Here is a 25,131-nt window from a genome sequence, read left to right on the forward strand (position 1 = left end):
ATATATATATATATATATATATATATATATATATATATAAGTATATATACAGTATGTATGTATATATATATAAATATATATATATATATATATATATATATATATATATATATATATATATATACATATATATATATATATATATATATATATATATATATATATATATATAGATATATATATATTTCATAGCGGTAAGAAAAAGTAATAAATAGTAGTAATCATATTGGAACCAACCTAAGCAAAACATAATGTTTGCATAACTTCAAATATTATTATACATTCTAGCTCGTAACTCACTGATAAACTTTGATATTGCATCCTATTTTGATTCCTGGACAAATTTCCTTGCTTGGGCTGATGATTTCGTTATTCATCGTTAAAGATTTGGGTTCGGAACGTATTCTGACCAATAAAGTTATGATCTATACCCTTCTATCACAAAAAAGTATTATTTTAAAAAAAAATGATGATCCTCTCATAGATAGACAACTGGATGCTACATTATATTTTACAGTTCATAAGCATCACAGTTCCCTTAGAATATATCCAATAATACCTGAAAACTTAGCAAACTAAGGAGGAGAAGAATTTAAACATTGAGTCATGAGCAGTTTGTGTAAAATTTTACTCATTATACTATATAACCTAAAATTGAATAGTAAGTGGGTATGACCTAGCTCATATTTCCTGTTGCAAAATAACTAACAGATAAAAAGGTCCTTTCACAATGGTTATAAAGGGCATTATTTTATGATACATTGAAAAATTTTGAGTAGAATCTAAATGGAATTCGTTCATTCTTGTTTCTACTTAGCAATATATGTTCTTTAGTATATATGATGGGGGTCATTGCAAGAAAGGGAGCTAATTGATTCACGAATCCGACCCACGACCTAATATTCGTGATGGAGGGCTTCTCTGGCATATTGAAGTTACGAACGGCGTCTAGTCGTTCGTCTGCGGGCTTATATGACTCCCATCCCAGGTGATAACCGATGAAAGTAACCTCTCTCTTGCAGAATTTAAACTTCTCGGGCTTGAGTGTGATACCTGCAGAGGCACACGTTGACAGGAATTCATATACATGCCAGAATGCCTCTTTGATGCTATGATCGTATAGCAAAGTGTCGTCAATGCATTCATGCTTTCTGGTGATGTCTTGCAGGGCATCATCGAACCTTTTTGTTTAGGCGTCGGACGCCTATATATATATATATATATATATATATATATATATATATATATATATATATATATATATATATATATATATATATATATATATATATATATATATATATATATATATATATATATATATATATATATATATATATATATTACGATATGTGTACGATATGTTTCGGCAATGGGCTGCCGAGCATGCATCTGCATTCACTGTTGGGAGCCAGTCCGCTCTCGAGTATCTAATAATAAAGTTCGGTCACCAGGACGTTGTCTCATTGCAAACCCAACATGGCGCAGTGAGTAGGATTAGAACCAAACCATGCCCCAGATACGTCGACGACCCCAGGCCACGCTGAGGCGTGCCTCACCTGCAATGCGAAGGGCCTTGTCACAGGCCGTGATGCAAGCACAGGCGTTAATTGCAGACCATCAACGCGCTCTCCGCTCCTTTCAGGATGCCCTTCCCGGTTCCGGAGCATGTGCCAGTAAAGTTCCTGTCTCTGCTGCCCCTGAGAAGTGTGATGCGGTAATATCCTCGGCAGCGTTCAGATCCTGGAGACGTTCGATGACGTGTTTGATCCACCTTAACAAGTCCCCGCCGCAGGATGTTGTCCTGCACATTAGGCTCAACTGTGTGCCGGCGTTGCAACTTGCGCTGGACGCTCGGTATTGAGATGCCAAATGGAACGCCCTCGCCCCAGACGCAGCTCTGGACGCCATCAGGAATATTGTGTTGTGGTCGTCGAATCAAGCAGTGAAGTGGTCTGAATTCTTTACCCTCACACAAGGGCGCAAGGAGTCAGTAAGCGAATATTTTTCGAGGTGTGCTCAGAAGGCCACAGACTGTGATTTTCCGTGTCCTAAATGCGGGGAGTGCTTGATAGAATACATGCTGTTGCGGAAAATAATGGTAGGCCTCGGTGACCCTGTATTAAAAAAAAGCACGTTTTTCAGGCATGTGATACTTTTAAAAGTGTAGATGCCCTTCAGGCACTGTGCTGCACTTTCGAAGCTGCACGCCAAGACGTTGAAAGTGTCCCGCGCGTCGCTATCGGTGAGAGGGAGTCTGCTGGCGCCCCAAGTGATAACGTCACAGGCAGTGATGACGTCACAGGCAGTGATGACGTAGACCCAGACGTCGCGGTGTTGCGCGGCAATTTCAATGCAAAACGTTGTGAAAATTGGCAGGTGGGGGAGGGCGCCATCCGTTTGGTCAAGCGTCGTGCCCAGCAAAAGGTATGACGTGCCATGGGTGCCAAAACGTAGGGCACTTTCAGAAATGCTACAGAAGTACGAAGAAAGCGCCGCTTGCCTCGAGTTTAGTGATTGTTGCAGACACACACCTCTCCCCCCACCCTACAATCAAGGCTTGTGTTTCCCATAGAAACGGGAATTCAGTATCTACACTCGTCATAGCAGATACAGGAGCACAGATCTGCGTTGCCGGACCCACGATTCTTTCAAGCCTGCAACAGGTCTGAGGGACGTAGCTAATCTCTGAGTGACATGTCTCGGATCAATGGCATGCTTCATTGATATAGGTGGGCGACGCATGAAGTAGGAGGTTTACTTTGTGCCGACGGCCAAGAACTTCTATATATCGCTGAATGCTTGTAAGGAGCTGGGAATAGTACCGCCTGGCTTCCCTCACCCCTACCATCTCGTTTCATTAGCTGATGTGCATAACGAAGAAGTCGCACGGCCTAACTCCCTGAAGACAATGAAGCCAGCCATCTTACCCATCCCGCCTGTGGAGGAGAATATACCAAGACTTGAGGAATGGCTATTACGGCATTTCTCATCAACAATCTTCAACACAACCAGGGAACCTTTACCTGTAATACCGTGCAAACAGCACCACATCCATTTGTTGCCTGATGCCGTGCTTTATGCCTGTCACATGCCCGCAACAATCCCTAAGCATTGGGAAGAGGAGGTCAAGGCCCAACTTGACGAGAACGTTCGGAAGGGTGTGATAGAACCAGTCCCAGGGGGGCATGCAACGGAATGGTGTGCGAGGATGGTCGTTGTAGCCAAGAAGATGGGCCAACCTCACCGCACAGTAGACTTCCAGCGCCTCAATGCCCACTGTCTTCTTGAGACTCATCATACACCGGCACCCTTCGACATGATTTTAAGCATCCCCACGTACAAGACTACGGCGGACGCCCACTGGGGCTTCCCTCAAGTGGAATTGGACGAGAACAGGCGCCTACTTACGACCTTCATCACCCCATGGGGACGATACCGTTATCGTAGAACACCCATGGGTCACTGTTTGGCGTCCGATGCCTACACAAAAAGGTTCGATGATGCCCTGCAAGACATCACCAGAAAGCATAAATGCATTGACGACACTTTGCTATACGATCATAGCATCAAAGAGGCATTCTGGCATGTATATGAATTCCTGTCAACGTGTGCCTCTGCAGGTATCACACTCAAGCCCGAGAAGTTTAAATTCTGCAAGAGAGAGGATACTTTCATCGGTTATCACCTGGGATGGGAGTCATATAAGCCCGCAGACGAACGACTAGACGCCGTTCGTAACTTCCATATGCCAGAGAAGCCCTCCATCACGAATATTAGGTCGTGGTTCGGATTCGTGAATCAATTAGCTCCCTTTCTTGCAATGGCCCCCATCATGTAGCCCTTTAGGGACCTCCTCAGAAAACCCACTGGAAAAAAACGTCTACTGGGATAGCCAGCTATGTGAGAAACTCTTGTAGGCACAGGAGGTCATCTATCAATTAGCCAAGGACGGCTTGGCATATTACGACAAGACACGCCTTACGACGATAATGACGGATTGGAGCAAGGAAGGCATCGGTTTCGTAGTCCATCATCACGGACCACCGTCCACTTGTCAAACTGCTGGGTGACAGAGCCCGCAAAGACATCATCAACCGAAGATTATTCAACCTGAAAGAGAAGACACTCCAGTTCAAGTTCCACATGAAATACCTGCCCGGAAAAAGGAACACTGCCGCGGATTTTCTTTCAAGGTACCCGACCATGCGAGCACCCCACGAAGCTTCCGACGTGGATTTGGAGGATGACATTCAAGTGGCAGTGGCATGTGCAACCGTGGCCGCCTTGGAACCGCACATCATCGTGTTGGATGAAGACTGCGTCAGGAGCGCAGCATCTAACGACCCTGTATATCAGTTCTTGCTTACCAGGGTTGCAGCGGACGACTGGCCCCAACAGAAGTCACAAGAACTCTCCTGCTTTCGTCCCTTCTTCTGTGTACAGGACCGGCTAGCCATCAACCAGGATCTGGTGACATACTCAGTGGACCAAGGATGTGTTCGTTTGGTTATCCACGAGGATTTACGCCCCCAGGTAGCTGCTAACCTAAACACAGGACACCAAGGCCTCGACTCTATGCTTAGAAGGGCCAGGCATTCTGTCTATTGGCCGGGAATAGTAGGGGACCTTCAGCATCGCCGTGCCCAATGCACTTCATGCGATGAACACGCCCCCTCACTGCCTCCTGAAGAAATGATGCACACGTCGCCTGTGGAATTCCCCCTCCAGCAAGTCGTTGCAGATATGTTCCAGATGGAAGGCAGTGTATACATGGTATATGCAGATAAACTAGCAGGTTAGTTAGAAGTAGCTCATTTCCCCAATGGTGCTGCATCTAACAAAATCAGCAATCACCTTCGATCATATTTCTCGCATTGGGGAGCCCCAGAGCAAACATCAACTGACGGAGGTACGAACTTGGCCAGCGAGGAGTTGGAGGCCTTCTTCAGGAGATGGGGAGTCAAGGTCCGGCTGTCGTCGGCCCATTATCCCCAGTCTAACGTCAGGGCAGAAGCAGCTGTCAAATCGGCAAAGAGGCTACTCCAAGGAAACACGTTAAAGGATGGAGCCCTTGAGTCGGACAAAACGGACCTGGCGATACTTCAGTATCTCAACACTCCTCTCAGGGAGATTAACAAGTCGCCGTCTCAGCTTGCAACGGGTTGCCAGCTGTGTGATGGGGTACCGACGGCCAGGAGACACCTGTTAGTAGACAGATATTGGAGGCAGATGATACGTCGAAGGGAGTTATAAGTGGCAAGGTCGCGGGAGGGGATGTGCATCCCTGGCACTACCAGAAGACTGCCGCCCATCAAACTAGGTACCCATGTACGCATACAAAACCAAGCTACCAAGCAGTGGGATAGAACTGGCATAGCAACGGAAACAAAGCCCCAACGTCAGTACACCGTCAAGCTCAAAGGGAGCGGCAAGCTGTCAAAAAGGAATAGACAACCACCTGAGAGTCATCGCTCCGCACTCTGGCACGCCCATGTCTCAGCACGAGACCTCTGCAAGCCATACCCCGACAGAACAGGTAACACACCCCATACAGGAGCCCAACGTCGTTAGTAGGCCGAGAAAGGCCGCCGGTAAACCCAAGTGGCTCAAAGACTTTATAGAATGATGTTATTATCTGTTGTTTGCAATTGCATCACGAATTGATATTTCTTTCTAGAGAATTTATGTATTTTATTTTGTTCTTGTGTATGTATCCAAAAGTTAGCTTTATTTTTTTTTTCTCTCATTTCTCATTGATCTTGTGACATTTCCCCCTTTTATTTTTGCCATGTATAAGTATGTTCTTGAGGGGGGATGTACGATAGGTGTACGAAATGTTTCGGTATTTCCCCCTTTTATTTTTTTTTTGCCATGTATAGGTATAATCTTGAGGGGGAGATGTACGATATGTGAACGATATGTTTCGGCCATGTGCTGCCGAGCATGCATCTGCATACGCTGGTGCGAGTCAGTCGGCTCTTGAGTATCTTATAATAAAGTTCGGTCACCAGGACGTTGTCTCATTGCAAACCCAACATATATATATATATATATATATATATATATATATATATATATATATATATACATATATATATATATATATATATATATATATATATATATATATATATATATATATATATATATATACATTTTTTTTCTTTATTCCAGTTTAATTTTCTCATCTGTAGAAAGTCGCTAATGTGAACATATTCTGAGATTAGATCTTTCTTATAAGCCACATAAATGTAAATATTCGCATCTTGGCTTCCATTCAGCAAATTCCTGCCGGCGGAGAAACGCATAACGAGAGGGCTGTTCCTTGATGTTCTTCCTTTTATGAAAAGAATCTCTCTCTCTCTCTCTCTCTCTCTCTCTCTCTCTCTCTCTCTCTCTCTCTCTCTCTCTCATAATTATGTATTTATATCGCAATTACCATAAGGAACACCAACTTCCGTATTTGAATAAAAATAACATTTGTGAAAAAATTATAGTTAACGTGATCCAAAAAAGAGTTGAAAATAAGTTTTTATTGACATCTCGCTATGAATGCAGCCTAAAAAAAAAAAAAATCGAGGGAGCAAGATGAAAAAATTAGGGAGTAATAGCGATGAAAGATAAATATATCAGGATGCAGCCAACAGGAATGCTACGAGAATAACCTGTTTTATGTAAAATTTTCCATGATAATGGTATACATCTAAAATGTCCCAGGATACCTTAGAAGAAATTTCCTTGGTTATCTGCTGCCTTAGGTTTCGAATATTTTTGAAGTAGAAATTTCAATTAGTTTGGAATCTAAAACTTCACTGCGCTCTTTTCAGAGATTGAGGGTAAAAATATTTCCAAACACGAACGTATAATTCAATTGTTAGCTTCCAGATTTCGTCAAAGTGGAATATCATAATAGTACGATAAAGTAGTCTATGGCCTGCTACGGTCAGCCATATCAAAACGTCGGTTATTCGTAATCTACTTTTAATGTTTTATTTCCTTATTAATTATTCTATCACAGAAAATAATAAAACAATAACAGCAAAAGTAAAATTTGCCACGATAACGGTATACATCTAAAATGTCCCATGATACCTTAAAATAAATTTCATTTGTTATCTGCTCACTCAACGTATATCCTGATATATTTTCCTTTTATCCCTAGTATTACAAGTTTTATTTCCGTTTTAGAGATGCCCTTTGACTTTTTTAATGAGCAAACAACAATTCGCTAACAGTTACCGGGATAGCGTGCTCTTATAGGCCAAGGTCTAAATAAGATCTTCCTATTGGCTAAGGCGATAGAGAAGCAACGCCCTCAAATGTTCCTCAAAGCCAGATTTTCCCCATTATTTTACGTCCAAAAAAGCCTCTCTGTTGAATCCTATTGATATCTTTGAAACATGGGAAAATGCAGTAAATAGTCGAAGAAATTATTATATTCTTTCTTTGAAAATACTCTAAAAGTCTCTTGCATACATATACGATGATGCATATAATGCGAAATAAAGTTCTGGTCGGGCATTTCACCGTGAAAAATTGTTCTATTTTAATTTGTGAATATTACGACCTCTCGGAGACAATGGTGTTCATATTATTTAATGTAGGATCGTGAAACAGAATCATAGGGACAATACCGCAAACTAGTGATTGGTAATTAAGAGAAAGAGGTCAACATGGCTCCTTTTAAGTAGATAAGTACTAAGGAATTATCCAGGCATTTGGAACAAAATTTTAAATGGATTTTACAACGTCTGGTTTAGGTATTAAATGTGGCATTGAAAATAGTGCAAACCTAATGACATTAAAAAAGGAGACCTTGATCAAAGGATGTCCCTTGATGTGGTGTACAAGCTTTCCACATACGCATCCGGCAACAAATTAATGACATAATTTTTCCTATTCCATGATTACAAACGACGTACTGTATGTCTCTAAGACGGTCGTTACCATCGCCACCCTCAATAGTATACTTAATAATGATAATGAAATTATTCCAACTCTGCTGCAATCACCAATGCCCACCGCTAAATATTTTTTCTTTTTTTATGAGTCTTTTTTTATACAAATATTAGCAACTTTACAAATTACATTTTACACCAATTGCTAGATTGCATTTGGGGTTAGTCTTAGGAGTCAAGAGGTGTGTCGCCCACGCAGCAGGCTTTTTGGGGGCAATTCTTAATATTATGATTGATTATGATTTGATTATTCTATCATTTTTATTTTATTTTGTCCTTCCGCTTCTGGGATTCTTCTTGCTTGTTAAGCTTTGAGTGATATATATGTTTTTTTCTTTTTAGCTTTTTCATCTCTTTCCTGTCAAGATATTATTGACCACTAGTCAAGCCAAGTATAACTACCATTTGTTAATGGATTAACAAGATAGATATATATTTACAGCAACGTAAGAAAAATTTATTTGCTTGATGTCTTGCGTCGTAAGCATTATCATTTTCACTGACAATTTAATATGCTAATAGTACTTTATATTTAAACTTCTGTAACGGAAATAACACGTAATATGTCCCAGAACTTTTATAAGTTTTCAATTCTGAGTAAATAAAATTTCCCAATGCTGGCTTATCCTCAAATAATGTAAAAAGGCGCTTCGCCATTTCCCCTGGCGTTATTTAGTGTGTGATCTGTAATCCTGGGATAAGCCGTCCTTGTTTATGTCAGTTTCAGGCTCTGGGGCATTAACAACTGGAATGAGAGTCGATTATCATTTGAATATATATATATATATATATATATATATATATATATATATATATATATATATATATATATATATATATATATATATATTTCACTACCTGTTTACAGTTAATCCAAGGACTGAAAATATCTTGTTATTGCTGTCACTACATTTTTTTTTTTCGTTTCTGTTAATTGTTGTGTCACCTAAATATTTTTAACTTTTGCAAAATAATCACTTATAATAGAAACATTTATCAATGATACATACAATATTTATTAGTAAAATCAATTGGTAATGTTCGTGCCACTAAAGTGTGTATCAGGTCTTGATAATTAGCATTCTATCATGAGAACCATATGACAAAACACTTGGCATCACTGGCCAAAATTACACCGTTTCAATAGACTCTCATGGAATATCTAATATCAACAGATTCCAGTGTGCGAGTTTTAGGAAGTTGTTGTACAGTTGTACCTGATCTGTTCATGTCCTGGGTATGAGGCCATAATGGAGTAAGGCTTGTCCACCAAACCGGATTTAAAAGTTTTGGAATAAAAAACTTCAAAAATGTAGCAAACTGATTTTGTGCAGAGAATTCATTCATGGTTTGTATCTGAAGAGGAACATTGCTCATAAATCTATTACGGGAGAATATTTCACATTCAAAATTATAAAATTAACTACTTCATGATAATAAATGTGTATTTTCTTTCATTTGGAAAAGGCTGCGTAATCAGCAAAGCTTCCCGAAATTATTAAATGTATCAGCAAGGTTACAAAACTTCTTGAATAGTGTATAGGCTACACAAAATCTTCTGCTCTCATATACAACCAAGTGTAAGTTTTGGCAACATCAAAAACTGATGAAAGATTCCATATTTTTCACAAATAACTCCATCATGAGTATCAAATACGATTAATACCCCAGTTAATTGTTAAACGGAAATCTCAGAATGTACCAATGCTTTGGTAGATTGGACAGGTTTAATAAAATTTGTGTCTCTCTAGAAACCAACTTTTCCGGTGTAAATTGATAATCTGATACAGTTATCGTTACTGTGGTAAGCTAGAATCAGTTATCTGTAAATGCTAAAAACTAATCCTGATCAGAAGACATGGAAGGGTAAGATATATATATATATATATATATATATATATATATATATATATATATGTGTGTGTGTGTGTGTGTGTGTGTGTATATATATATATATATATATATATATATATATATATATATATATATATATATATATATATATATATATATATATATATATATAAACAAGTTTTCAATTGTAACCTTCATATTTATTTCCTAGGACGAGGGGGAAATAGCCTCTTAAGCTAAAGAATTATGTATCGTCGTGATGATATATTTGCAACAATCAGGAAGTTTTACTTACGGTATTATTTCATAAATTACAGTACAATAGATGTCACTGATCCAGAAATTGATTGTAAAGCCTGTCTCATACTCATTCGTACACAGTAACGGTATTTTATTTTTTATTGAATAACTTGCTCCACACCTCACTGTTAACAGAACCAGTATAAGCCTGGATTTGTTCAGAAATTATTTTGTTTAAATTTTTGTGACCTTGCTCTGAAACACTTGTATATAAGCTACCTGTTGGTGAAAATAAAGTTAGTTTCATTCACCTCGCCTCTCAGTTACAACCTCACGGATCAATCCACTTTGGTAATCATCGGTGTGAGCAGCTCCCTCCCGACTTCCCCCTTACTGCCGTGACTTACTGTTTGATGATGCCACCCTCCGACCCTGACTCTCCTATCAACGCCACTCCCATAAAACTACCACCCTTCACCAGTACAGAAGCATTCGTATGGTTTCAGCATAGAGAGATCCAATTCTATAGCAAGGGCGTGGCTTGGTGAACCACCAAAGCAAAATGTTCTCACAGCAATCCATGAAGACACTTTCTTGCAAATCATCAAATAATTTTCATGAGTTATATCATATAACACCCTCAAAACATACATCCTAGAGCAGTACTCACCATTGCAAGCTGCCCGTATAGCCAAACTTTTCCAGCTCTCTCAATGACCGTTGGGAACCAAAAGGCTTTGCTCACCCTTGGGGAAATGACGAGTATTGTTGCCTGCAACCTGCCGCAGACGGCTCTCCTCGTGAGGTGAACCTAATGTGTGTCCTTTGCATATAATACTTACCTGAACCAGAACACGCTGCCATACCCGGTGATGCTATTTTCCTTATGAACAACCCTATGACCATAGTCGACGCCCTTATAAAAATAGCCACTTCACACCTTCAAGACTCCTAACGAAGAGGAGAACTATTCAACATTGACCGAAGCTGATGTAAATGTAGTAAGAAGTAGACGCCTACCTTGTGAAGTGCTAGAGTGGTGACAAAACCACCCACGACCAACGACCTCTACAGCCACATATTGATGCCCAACGACCGCAGTTATGCTACTAGTACTCCAGATTCGGAGGTGCTGTGAAGAAATGTGCGAACGGTTGTTAGTGGCCCAAAATTTTAATGTAGGCCATCGATAGTGGCAGTGGCCTTCCCTGTCCTTGATCTTTTCATTTCATATGATGCAGATACGGGCAGCCAGATTTTGCCATTCTCTTTTGCTTAGGCCACTCTCCAGGACAAGATATAGTCTACATCTGCCGACGTCCACCTGGTACCTTACAATGGATCTGCGAAACCCACCCATTGTTGCAAAACCATCACATCAAAGTTTCAAGGTGCTAAATATAATTGGATATTTTTTGTTGCTGAAGTTGCATTTCCAATCCTTGGTGCATATTTCCTCTCACATATCGACTTCCTGGTTGATGCCACTCACAGATGGTTAGGTTAATTTGTCGAAACCTATTCAACCCGCAACCACTAACCTTGCTCTTCCCATCAGTGCACCAAGGGATGCCTATGACCACTTTCTGACGTTTTATCCGCAATTTTTTCATCCAGAACTTCACCAAATGTGTACGGCTCCAGCCAAACACGATATTTATCACTTTATCAAGATAACAGGGCCCCTTGTGGTTGCCAGATTTTGGCATTTGGCACCATGTCCTTTAGGAGCAGCTAAACAAACAAAATGCCAAAATAAATGAAATGGGTCTTTGCCAAAAAGCCTCCAGTCTGAAGAAAGAGGGCTCTCTGTGTCTGTGTAGGGATTGAAGGCAAACAGAATGGGATCATTATCCCCTTCAAAACATTGCCAACTTCACCTACTACTTGCACAAAGAGTAGGTGTTTTGCAAGCTCAGCCCAACGGGGAATTATCAGGTGCCTAGGAACCAAGAAGACAACCCTAAGGCCACTATCACCCCCTCTACATCTCCCTCAAGTGCAAGCTAAAAGACCTGAAGTGGGGTCCACTTCAAGAAGTGGCTTCTGCACCACAAAAAATCCCCTATCAAAGTGCTGTTCTCAACTGTCACATGAAACATGCCCCTCACCTCTCCATCGATGCCAGTAACGTCACTATTGGTTCTACTTGAGCAGTTGGTCAAGGGCTCGCCCACCCATTGGCCTTCTTCAGTAAAAAACTGTTCAAGGCAGAATCGGGCTACTCTACATTCTACCGCGAGTTACTGGCGGTGTATTTGACTTTCTTTTGTTAAGCCACATTTTAGAAGGTACACTTGACAGTCTGACACCTAGTCATGGCTGAATACAATTGTGCCCTTCGACACATTCCTGGAAAAATGGATCCCATTTCCGATGCTCTGTCAAGAAACATATTGTCTGCTATTCATCTGGGATTGGATTACAATGCCTAGGCAGATGGCAAAACAAAAAGATCCAGATTACCAAGCATGTAAGACAACCTGCCCATCCTTCTGTTGGTAATACATCGCCCTTGATGACTCCAACTCACCCTACGCTGTGAAGTCAGTACTGGAAGACCAAGACTATTGATACCTGCTCCCATGTACCAGCAGGTGTTTGATTTCATTCATGGCATCTCACATCCATCGCGCTGATCGACTGTACAGCTACGGAAGATTAAATTTCTTTAGTACAGCATTACTAAGGGTGCTAAAGATTGGGTCTATACCTGTACATTATGCCAAACTTCCAAACTACTTCGACACATGGATTCAGGAGTTGGTACCTTTCCTCAACCTCAGTGTTATTTTGTACACATTCACGTTGATGTAGTAGGTCCACTACCCCTTTAAGATTGACATCATTATTTGTTTACCATCATCGACAGCTCCAATTGTTGGCCGTAGTCCATTCCCATGGAAACTACAACGTCCTTCTCATGTACATCCGACTTCCTCTCAGGGTGGATAGCGAGATTTAGTGTCCCTGAGTATATTACTGCTGCCAGGGGTACCATGTATACCTACCAATCGTGGACATCATGAGCGAATCACCTGAGAATCATTCTACATCAGACACCCGCCTACAACCCTGCATCACATCCTAAAACCAGTTATGATATCCCGTTGCAAGAACTCCAACTGCTTTATTCAGCTGCCCTGGGTCATCCTGTGACTAGCAACCACTCCTAAAGATGGCCTAAATATCGTTGCAGCAAAAATAGTGTAGTGCAACCCGTTGATCATCCCTGCATATTTTTTTCCATCTGCAACCTTCCCTGACTATCTCCAGTGCCTACATTACGTTGTGTAAAAATTCACTGAATGCCACTTCATACAAGATCCCAACAAAGCGACACACACTGACAGATTTGTACTCTGCAACGCACATTTTACTGCACTATGAAACTAGCAAGGCAACGTTAACGCCCCCATACACATGCTCTTTCCGAGGGATCTTTTACAATCCGAAGGCTTTCTAAATCAACATTCGTGGCAAAGAAGACTAGGTTTCCATAGATCACCTAAAATCTGCGTATCTCCTACAATACGCCTCTTGAGAGCAGGGCTCCACAATTTACATGTATATCTCTTTTAGGTGGGGAGCCGTGTACTGCATGTGTTTCACACACCCTGTACACTATATAGGTATTTTTTTTCCCATCGTATATCTCACTCTACACCCCAGGGTTAAAAGAAGTTGCTTAAGCCTGTGTTTTCAGGAATTATTTTTTTGAATTTCTGTGACATCCTTGCTCTAAAACTCTTGTATATAAGCTCGCTCTATGTGGATCTCAAGTTATTTGTATTCTCCTCGCCTCTCAGTTAGAATCTCATGGCTTACTCAGGGAAGTGGTAAACTCCCCCAGGAGTGAGGTGAGGACCAAGGAATAACACTTCTTTTGCAACAAAAGTACACATGTCATACCTCATTACAAGGCCACTCTGTTGTAGGTAGTGGAGGATGATGTTTAGATGGCATAAGTGCTCTTCTTTGGCAGGGGACAACACCAGTATCTCATCTACGTTACATATGCAAAAGGGGAGGTCCCCTAAAATGCCAACCATGAGTTATTGAAATGTGGATTCTCCATCATGAAGGACGAGTCACTAGTAATTAAGAGCATATTTGTTAAGAGAGGGTCACATAAGGGTGACAATTGCACGTGTACATTCAATGGCTTTTGTCAAGTAGGTCGGAAGTTGCTCAGAGCTTGAAAGCCATTAAAATTAGAGTGGTACTTGAAGTTGATATTGGTATAAAATGGAAAATATCATAATGATAAGGAAAATAAAGTTGAAATTACCTTGTTTCACATTCAACAGCTTTTGATGTTTAAAGGCCATTCAGCTTTCTTATGTGTATTCAAAGGCAACTGTTCACATGACCCATCAGGTTTATGGCAGCCCTCAGTCATCAGCGGTCCAAGTCAGCTCGGCTTTCTTCCCAAGAAACCCCTACTGGTTTGATGGCGACTAGCCACCTAACCAACGGGTGGATGATCGTTTCATGGCCTGCAACCCCGTCTTTTGCGCATAGAGTCATAGATTACAGTTAGGCCATTGTTGATGTTAATTGAACATGTGCGAGTGTATGAGGCGTTGTTTGGCAGGTCCATTTCAATCTTTTTTAGCAAACTGATAAACTTTGGATTTGATGTTCTGAAATAATTATAAAATTTTGCTTCATCACCTGCCAGTACTTTATACAGGGTCCAGAGCTCACCTCACTCTTTCTCTTCCTTATTGACTGATATACCCATACCCTTTTACTTTTACGTTGGAATCTCTTTTCCTCCTCTTCTGGTAGAATAGTAATTGCCGCAAAATTACTAATGCTGAGAGAACTATCTCCCAATGATCCTCACGTTACAGAATCTAAGTAAACAATAAAAACCGCGCGAAGGTAAACGGAGAGGGAACGTCTGGTGTGAATACATTTCAATGCATTCAGCCACCGGCCTGCCTATCGAAAAGAAAATGGGTCGTCTGAATTGGCGTCAAGTCGTCTGGAGTCCGATGGCTTTTACTATTCGATATCATCCCCATGCCATGAGCTATTATCTATGGATATCATTGCACATCACGAGTCTGTATATTCGAAACCACTGAACTTTATCATCGACCATAAGATCTTTATATTCGAAATATTCCATATATGTAACAATATGATGATCACAGTTGTGTGATTTGTATTGTTTCTTAAACTATCATTGGAGTATGCTACTCGTGTCCAGGTACCACCTTATTTATAGTAATTCTCCTTTTCTGTTCGAAATTCTTCCTGAATATATTTGATCTGAATGTACAAATATTTTCGACATCGTTCATGAAAAATAAGAACAATTTCCTCTTTTGCCTTTAAATCTTCTTAATTTGGATGTGCGGGTGATAATGGTATCCTTTTTATTTATTTCTTCAGTATTTCAGTAACTTTTTCAATCATAAATACATATTTTCCACGTTTATTTTCATCTTGAGTAAAAAATGATTTATTTATAGGTTTACATTACAAACATATTCAATTTTGCGAAAATATTTCTCCCTCTCTGCATATTTCATTATATACTGTGCAATGTAGGCTTAAGGCATAAAAGAAATATATACAGTATATATATATATATATATATATATATATATATATATATATATATATATATATATATATATATATATATGTATATATATACATATATACATACATATGCAGTTCCAGTAGGCCCTGCTGCTTCCTCCGGGGCCTTAGATGACCGCGGAGGTAGCAGCAGTAGGGGAGTCAGCATTATGAAGCTTCATCTGTGGTGGAAATGTGGGAGGTTGGGCTGTGGCACCCTAGCAGTACCAGCTGAACTCGGTTGGGTCCCTGATTAGGCTGAAGGAACATAGAGAGTAGAGGTCCCCTTTTTGTTTTGTTTCATTGTTGGTGTCGGCTACCCCCCAAAATTGGGGGAAGTGCCTTGGTATATAGATATATATATATATATATATATATATATATATATATATATATATATATATATATATATATATATATATTTATATAGAGAGAGAGAGAGAGAGAGAGAGAGAGAGAGAGAGAGAGAGAGAGAGAGAGAGAGAAATGTGAGTCCTTGTCATGACATAGTTAGGTGATCATGGAAAGGAAAAATATGATTGTATCCTTTTCCTGTTTGATAAGCAACTGACACTGGATTTCAGTTTCAATTAGGATTTTAATTAGAAAAGGAAACTTTTTAGTGAATCTGCCAGAGCCTTAAGCCAGCTGATTACATTTTATGTGCCTCAGTCGCCCCATCATTTTTCATAACAGCATTTTCAATTGACACAACTAATTAAGTTACTTTCACTTGGTTATGAATTAGACTTCTTCCAGAGGATTGTGTGATTGTTTATTTATTTTATATTAGAGTTCTATATCAAGAGATATTCTGAAATTCCGTGGGACCTGATCTAGAGTATAAAACAGTACCATACACTTTTACGAATAATATCAGCTACATAAGACAAAAACATTCGATTAAACTAATGCAATATATAAAAAATAGTATCAAAAGTGTACAAATCCTGTGTTTTGTAAACACATTATCCGAATCCTTTCACGAATAATTTTTGTGTGTGTGTTATAGCAAAAAGGGAAATATGTTTTTAACTGAATTCGCGGGTTACAAAAGTGTCTATATATGACAATGAATTTCTTGCAACGGACAAGAGCTTTGAAGAAATAGTATTGTCATGAAGGAAATTAGATCTTTTTAAAAAGAAGATTAAGGCTTTCCTAAGTCTTCAAATGTAATTTACGGTTGCCAAGATATTTGCTAGATTGAATTCTCGTCCTATAGAGTCGTATTTTTTGATGAAGTAAATGAGGAATGCAATTTAGTAAAGATTATATTTAATTACATTACTATTATCGTTTTCATTATGATTGTCATTGCCATTATCCTCATCAATATCAGAATATAATTATTATTGTTATTATAAGCCAGGAATCAACAAAGTTGGAAAAAGAAATTTCCACCTTACCATATATTTCAATTAAGAACGAAGCCCAGTGCAGAGATATTGGATAGGAAATAAACAGTAAACAAAGTGAGAAAAATGGAGAACAACAAATCTAAACAGGTTAAATAGCAAATAATATAAATGGTACACAGGAATATTCTGTCCCCATTGACAAATATATAATTACACTAATTTCGACCATATGAATTTACACTAACTAATTACATAGTCAGGTATACCTATACACTATTTTTCTTAGGCTTGCACATTTGAACTCAAGACCTCGTCTTTTGTAGTTATTGATTGGGTAAGAACCGTTTGTCATAATCCAGTAGTTTTTTTTTTATATGTTTTCAAATTTAGGAATATATCAATAAACCAAATAGTGTCAGCATAGTATTTGCAGAAAAAATAATCAATTATAAATGAAGTTAAAAAGTTGTAACGAAGGAAAAAGTTTGAGAAGCATACATTATAATAAATACATTTTACCAAATTTTAGTGCATAATACATCGGTGCTATTATCATGACGTTTAAAGGACATATAAAATAAAATTTTGAAGTTATCAAAGGCTCAAAAACAATAATAATAGTAGAATGTCTAGACGGTTGATGGAATTGTTTTATAGGAGGAACAACAATAACGAAGAAAAAGAAAACTTTTGATCAGCTCTCTCATACCGAGTGATCCTCTTCCCTTTTCTTAAATCCCGTCGGTTATATTATGTTATGGACTATGTAAATTAATTGTAAAGGATATTTAATTGATTATCCTTTATTGCTTGTAGCATGCTATTTCAAACATAATCATAATTCATTTGCTAAGAATCCATTCAATATCATAAAACGTATCGACAAGCAGGTTGAAAAAATTAACTTGAACTGTATGATGAAATGTTTTGATTGCATTTATTGGAGACTTGCTGTTAGGTTCCAGTCATAACCCAGCTCTGAGCTGGCTATAAGAGATGGTAGATTCAGTTAGAAACCTGGCTCTGAACCAGCTGTAAGAGGTGGTAGGTTCCGATCAAAACCTGGCTTTGAACTGGCTATCAGAAATGGAAGGTCCAGATCAAAACACGACTCTGAGCTGGCTGAAAGAAGTGGTAGTTTCTGATAGAAACCTGGCTCTTAGCAGGCTATCAAAAGTACTAGGTTCTGTTTGAAACATAGCTCTGAGTGACCTGGCTATCAGAAATGGTAGGTTCTGATGAAAACCCAGTTCTGAACTGGCTACCAGAAATGATATTGTCTGATGGAAACCTAGCTCTGAGTGAGCTGGCTATAAGTATTGGTAGGTTTTGGTCAAAACCTAGTTTTGGACAGAATATCAGAAATGGTAGTTTCCGATTAAAATCCGGCTCCGAGCCAACTATATGATATGGCATGTTCTGATCGAAACCCGGTTTTGAGCCGGCGTTCAGAAAATGTAGGTTTTGATTGAAACCCAGCTTTGAGAGAGCCAGCTATTATTTTATTAGATTTCAACTGAAGCACTGCTATGAGCTGGCTTTCAGAAATGGAAGATTCCAATAAAAAATCGTGTCTGAGCCAGCTATCAGAAATAGAAGGTTCCGATCGACTGAACCAGATATCAGAAATGATAGATTTCAATCTAACATACCTATGATCCACCTATTAGAAATGATAGGTTCCCACTAAACCCCGACTCTGAGCTGGCTATCACAGATGGAAAGTTCCTACTGAAACCCTGCTATGAGCTGGCTTTCAGAAGGGAAGATTCCGATCAAAAACCTTCTCTGGGCCAGCTATCAGAAATGGAAGGTTTTGATCGGAATCCTGCTCTGAGGCAGCTACCAGAAATGGATGGTTTTGCTTGAAACCTGGTTCTGAGGTGGCTATCAGAAAAAGAAGGTTCCCATCGAGATGCTGCTCTGAGCCGGTTATCAGAAATATTAGGTTCCAATTATAACCCAGCTTTAAGATGGCTATCCAAAACGGTAGATTTAGATAGAAACCAGGCTCTGAGCCAGCTATAAAATGTGGTAGGTTCCGATCAAAACCTGGCTCTGAGCCGGCCATTAGAAATGGTAGGTCCAGATGAAAACACGGCTCTGAGCCAGCTTTAAGAAGTGGTAAGTTCCGGTCGAAACCCAGCTCTGAGCAGGCTATCAGAAATAGTAGGTTCCAATCGAAACCTGACTCTGATCAAGCTGGCTTTAAGAATTAGTAGGTTTTGATCAAAACCTGGTTCTGAGCCGGATATCAGAAATGGTAGGTTCCGATCGAAACCCGGCTCTGAGACAAATATCTGATATGGCCTGTTCTGATCAAAACCCAATCCTAAGCCGGTGTTCAGAAATTGAAGGTGTTGATCGAAACTCAGCACTGAGCGAAACGACTATTAGATTTGGTAGATTATGGTCAAAACCCGACTCTGACCTGGCTATCAAAAATGGAAGGTTCCGATCGAAATCCTGCTCTAAGCCGGATATCATAAATGGTAGGTTTCAATGTTTAAAGGTTCAAAAGGCTGCTAATGAATGGCAGAGGCAAGGGACAGTGACATTGCCCTTTCAAGCAGGACAATGCCCTAGAGACTGACCATATATACATATAATCAGCGGCCAAGCCCCCTCTCCATGGCTCTGTGCCCTCTTTTAACAATGGAAGGTTTTGATCGAAACCCGGCTCTGAGTCTGATATCAGAAATAGAAGGTTCTTATCGAAATCCTGCTCTGAGCCGGATATCAGAAATGGTAGGTTCCAATCAAAACCTGATTCTGATCCGTCTATCGTAATGGAAGTTTCCTATCGTAATATGGCTCTGAGCTACCGGGAGGTTCTGATCGAAACACGGCTCTGAGCCAGCTATCAGATACGGTAAGTACCGATCAAAGCATAGCTATGAGCCGGCTATAAGAAGTGGTATGTTTTGATCGATATCCAACTCTTAGCAGGCTATCTGAAATGTTAGGTTCCGATCAAAATCCAGCTATCCGAAATGAAAGGATCCAATTGGAATCCTGCTTTGAGCTGGCTATTACAAATGAAAGGTTCCGATCCAAACCTGATTTTTAGCTAGATAATAGAAATGGTAGTTTCCAATTGAAACCTGGATCTGAGCCGGCTATCAGAAATGGATGTATCCGAACGAAACCTACCTCCAAGTCGGCTATCAGAAATGGTAGGTTCCTATTGGAACCCATCTTTGGGCTGGCTATCAGAAGTTGAAGGTTTCAATGGAAAACTGGCTCTAGGCCGGCTTTCCGAAACGGAAGGTTCCAATCAAAACCGGGTTAGGGGCCTATCGAAATTTGGCGCTGAGCTGGTTCTTCATGAAAATAGCTTTTATGAAAAGATATTTGAGTTTATCTTATAGTTAGTATTTCCAAGTAATATTTGGTTGAGACACGCAAACAACATTATTCCATAGTACATAATTCTAGTATTATATAGAATATCATTCGAAAAAAAAAAATAGTTTTTTGCATTGTAAAATTTCGTCAAATTGGCCAGAATCAACCATTCTCCTTATCTAACAATGGTAGACAATTATGTTTCTCTCGTTTTAGATAGCTTATCTCGACGGACGATCCACGAACTCGAGCACCCAGATGTTTTTCCAGTCATTGTCACTCTGTGGAGACAGTAGGGGCCGTATTCCGATAACAAACAGTTGGCCGAGACTTGTCCCACTTGATTATTACCTTCACATATATATTTATATATATATATATATATATATATATATATATATATATATATATATATATATATATATATATGTATATATATATATATATATATATATACATATATATATATATATATATATATATATATATACATATATATATATATATATATATATATATATATATATATATTATATATATATATATATATATATATATATATATATATATATATATATATATATATATATATATATATATATATATACATATATATATATATATATATATATATATATAAATATATATATATATATATATATATATATATATATATATATATATATCTATATATATATATATATATATATATCTATATATATGTATATATATACATATATATATATATATATATATATATATATCAATATACATATGTATATATATATATATATATATATACATATATATATATATATATATATATATTAATATATATACATATATATATATATATATATATATATATATATATATATATATATATATATATATATTGTGGGATGGAGAGGGATAATGAGAGATAGAGTTCCGTGAAATAACATTCGATTGGATATCATTCAAATATAAAAGTATATGTTTTTATTTTTTTTTAAAGCCGTTATGTTGAACACAAATCGGGTGGTTCTTTATATTCGCTGAATGTTTGTATGTTGCTTATTTTCAATATATATAGCTACCTAAAAATTAAGAAGAGAGAGATAAAGATAACCATAATTTAGTAAATAGCTATAATTTATCCGATATCTAGCAGTGTATTCGGTCTTAATTTTTTTTACTTGGTTCGTGAAGATAAATATAGACAGAATTCTGGTTGTAGCGTTTGAGTATTCGTGCGTTATAGAAAGAGAATTGATAATATGTATGAATGTACTAGGGATAGTTGATACTGTATATTTTACTTCTCTTTATTTATTTATTTATTTTATTTTTTCTTTTTTTTTCTTTCTTTGAATAAAAATCGATTCGATGTAACTCATGAAATCTAATCCGCGACGGGTGTACCTTTTTGTTGAAGATTTTACACATGTAAAGTTGTTGACCGCTTATTGCATACCTTTGTTATAACAAGGTTGAAGGATGGAATGGCCTCACAATAAATTTATATCACTCTTATTTTACCCAAAGTGTCTATATTTGCTGGGTTTTCTTTAGAAATAACAAATGAATTGATAAATATTTATACATTCATATAAAAATGAAGCAAAATCAACGCTCAAATTCGTAGGAGTTTCCAGAAATGTACCCAAGAAGGCATATTACACTACAAGTATATCATGAATTTTAGATAGGTTGAAATGTTACAGGTCATTTTGCCTATATATAGTAGGTTGTCCAAGGCACCGACCACCAGTTGAGATATTACCACTAGAAAGTTATTAGATCCTTTGACTGGCCTGACAGTACTACATTGGATCTGTCTTTCTGTTTACGGCTCATTTCATCTTTTCCGACACATACACAGATTAATCTGGCCTATTCTTTATACATTTTCCCCTTCCCTCATACACTTGACAACACTGAAGTTAGCAATCAATTCTTTTCCTCGGAAGAGGTTAACTACTGAACTGTAATGGTTTAATGGCTACTTTGCTTTGCTCTTGGTATCGGTAGAAGAGACTCTCTAGATATGTTGAGCAGCTCTTCTAAGAGAAGTACACTCCCAAATCAAACCATTGTTCTCTAGTCTTGGGTAGTGCCATAGCTCTGCACCAATGGTATTCCACTGACTTTGGTTAGAGAATTTTTGAGCTATTTTCCCTGTTGGAGCTCTTGGATCTATAGGGGGGTTGCAGCTTAGCAAGTAATAAAAATAATAATAATAACAATAATAATAATAATAATAATAATAATACGCGAAGCCACTTGGACAGCGTAAACACCTTCCGTGTAGAACAGAAAGTACCAAACCCTTTGCCGGCCTTATAACCCTCATAACGGTACCTTTAAAAATAATGACTTTATAATCTATTGATTGCAAGGAAATAAAAAAATCAATATTAAGAAAGATTTATTTAAAAAATATCTTATCAACACAATATACAGAAAATAAGAATACAAATTTATTCAAGGAACGAAGACATGACAGAAATTGTCAACTATGGTAGGAGAGGACCGAATCTTAATCTATTAAACTGCTACAAACGACAATTATCAGATTAATATAAGACGTGTAGATGTACTCATTAAAGGAAACTTAACTACTGGCTACTGAATTGAATCTGTCAACTCCTGATGCATTAAATCAGAAGAGGACAAAAGCTTAACCTACGAAACAGCTGCACAAACAGGAATGTTCATTTGGGAAAAAAAATTCATGTCATGTCGCTCAACCCATTTCTATTTTTTTTTAAGATCCTCATCTCTTGGAAAACTGCAAGCCAAAACATAAAAAGAATTAACTTGCACAATTGTACGTTTGTGTGGGTGTGTGTGTGTGCACTCTCTTACAAAGATAAGATTTTGAACGTATGATATTCCAATATCTTGTATGATAATAGGATATCATAAATACCACATCATACTCTTATCCGATTTTCATAAAATCTAATAAGCGTAAAACTGCTGAAACCACAAATCTAAATCCTACTATATCATAAAGGAAAAATATTATACTGAACTTGATATCACCTCTTTACAGAGCACCGTATCCCAAGTCAATGTGGGAGATAAAACTATCACTTACGTAAATTATTAAATGAAATCGTTTAATTTTTGTTTTTTAATACAATCTATATAATGTGTTCGCTATCTTTATAGAAGATAAAAAAAAAGATGAAAAGGGAATTTTATATAAGGGTTTGTTTAATTATTCATGTAATGGTCTTCTGTCTCGTACACGATACATACCCATGAAATGTAACCAATGGATTAATGATTTTGCTATCTTTGAGTGCACCCACATGCAGAACTTGAACTACGCATCCTTTAAGCCACCAAATGAAAGCTTATGTTCTTCCGAAACGATTATTCTAGCTGAACTGAGCTACCAGTGACATCTCCACTTTATTAAACATAGTGAGATATCGTGCTTTAGTAGGTAACGCCACAGACCAGTGAGCTTTTTGCCCTACATGCAGATCGGCTTCACAAATCCGAGGATAGGTCACCTCCAGGTATTAAGCCTCCTTGCCAGCATATAGTAATTTTATTACGTGAGACACCTGAATCCAGACTCGCCATTACAGGGTCTAAAATATATGAAGACAGCTGAAATTGTAAGATTTTGAGGTTATATCTATAAAATATGAAAAATATTCCCATATAAATTATCATCACAAATAAAGCACTAAATTTATTTTTTCTTATATTTTATCAAATCATATTATCAATATAAAGAATCATTATTCATAAAAACTTTGTCATTGCTCTGTTCTTCTATATGTCAGAATATTTCCAAACAGCTTATGTCTTTATTTTGTATAATAGATGGTCATTACTTACAGAAAACATACTGCAGAACACAACAGGATAAACATCTTTTTTGGACATTCAAATCCTACAATGTCTAGGGCAGAGCGGAAAATCCAGAGACTGTTATCTATTGAACGATATCAATATATATTTTAAACCTGCCTTCTCTCAAAATGGAGCATGAACATTGAGTTTTCAACGACACTGTCATCATATGAAAGTTTATCTACTAATTTATACATAATTCTATATATTTAGAGCCTTTTTTTTTCATTTCCAGAGTTATACTAGCTTGAAAAGAAAGTAATTATCATCACAATTATTCTTTTATCAACGTCCAGGTGATATCTATTTCATATTTGTAACCCTTGCAAAAGCGCGGTGACATATGATTAAAAATATATCTATGCAAATAGAATCGCAAATCCCAATTATTCTTTAATTAGCTTCTCGGTGATATCTGTTTCATATTAGTAATCCTTGCTAAAGCGCGGTTACATATGATAAAAAAAGCATCTATTCAAACAAAATTTCCCTACTCTAGCGCAGAGAATTAACTCGGAGTGTACTGTACTGTATATCGACCACGGGGATCGCAAAGGATTATATTCTGCATCCTGATTGGGTTTCCTTAAAAATGCCGACTTCGATCCTCCATGTGGACTGAATGTTGTACCATATGCCAAATGCACATCGAGGGAGGTACGTCGTGACGCCTCCCCTACCCCCCCCCCCCCCCCCCCCCAACAAAAAAAAAAAAAAAAAAAAAAAAAAAAAAAAGCTTGTTAAGTTCCCTAAGCGATGCCAACAGTAATAAAGGTGATGCATTCTTTTATCAAGCACTAGCTGGATTTCTTTTCTTGGAAAAGAGATGCAGTTTTCTTATGTATTTTTATTGCCTTAACCTTATTGAATCAACTCATTACATTCGCTCAAATTAGTCATTTAGACGTCTT

The sequence above is a fragment of the Palaemon carinicauda genome, chromosome 2 (assembly GCF_036898095.1).
Source record: "Palaemon carinicauda isolate YSFRI2023 chromosome 2, ASM3689809v2, whole genome shotgun sequence".
In the NCBI taxonomy this organism is placed as follows: Eukaryota; Metazoa; Arthropoda; class Malacostraca; order Decapoda; family Palaemonidae; genus Palaemon; species Palaemon carinicauda.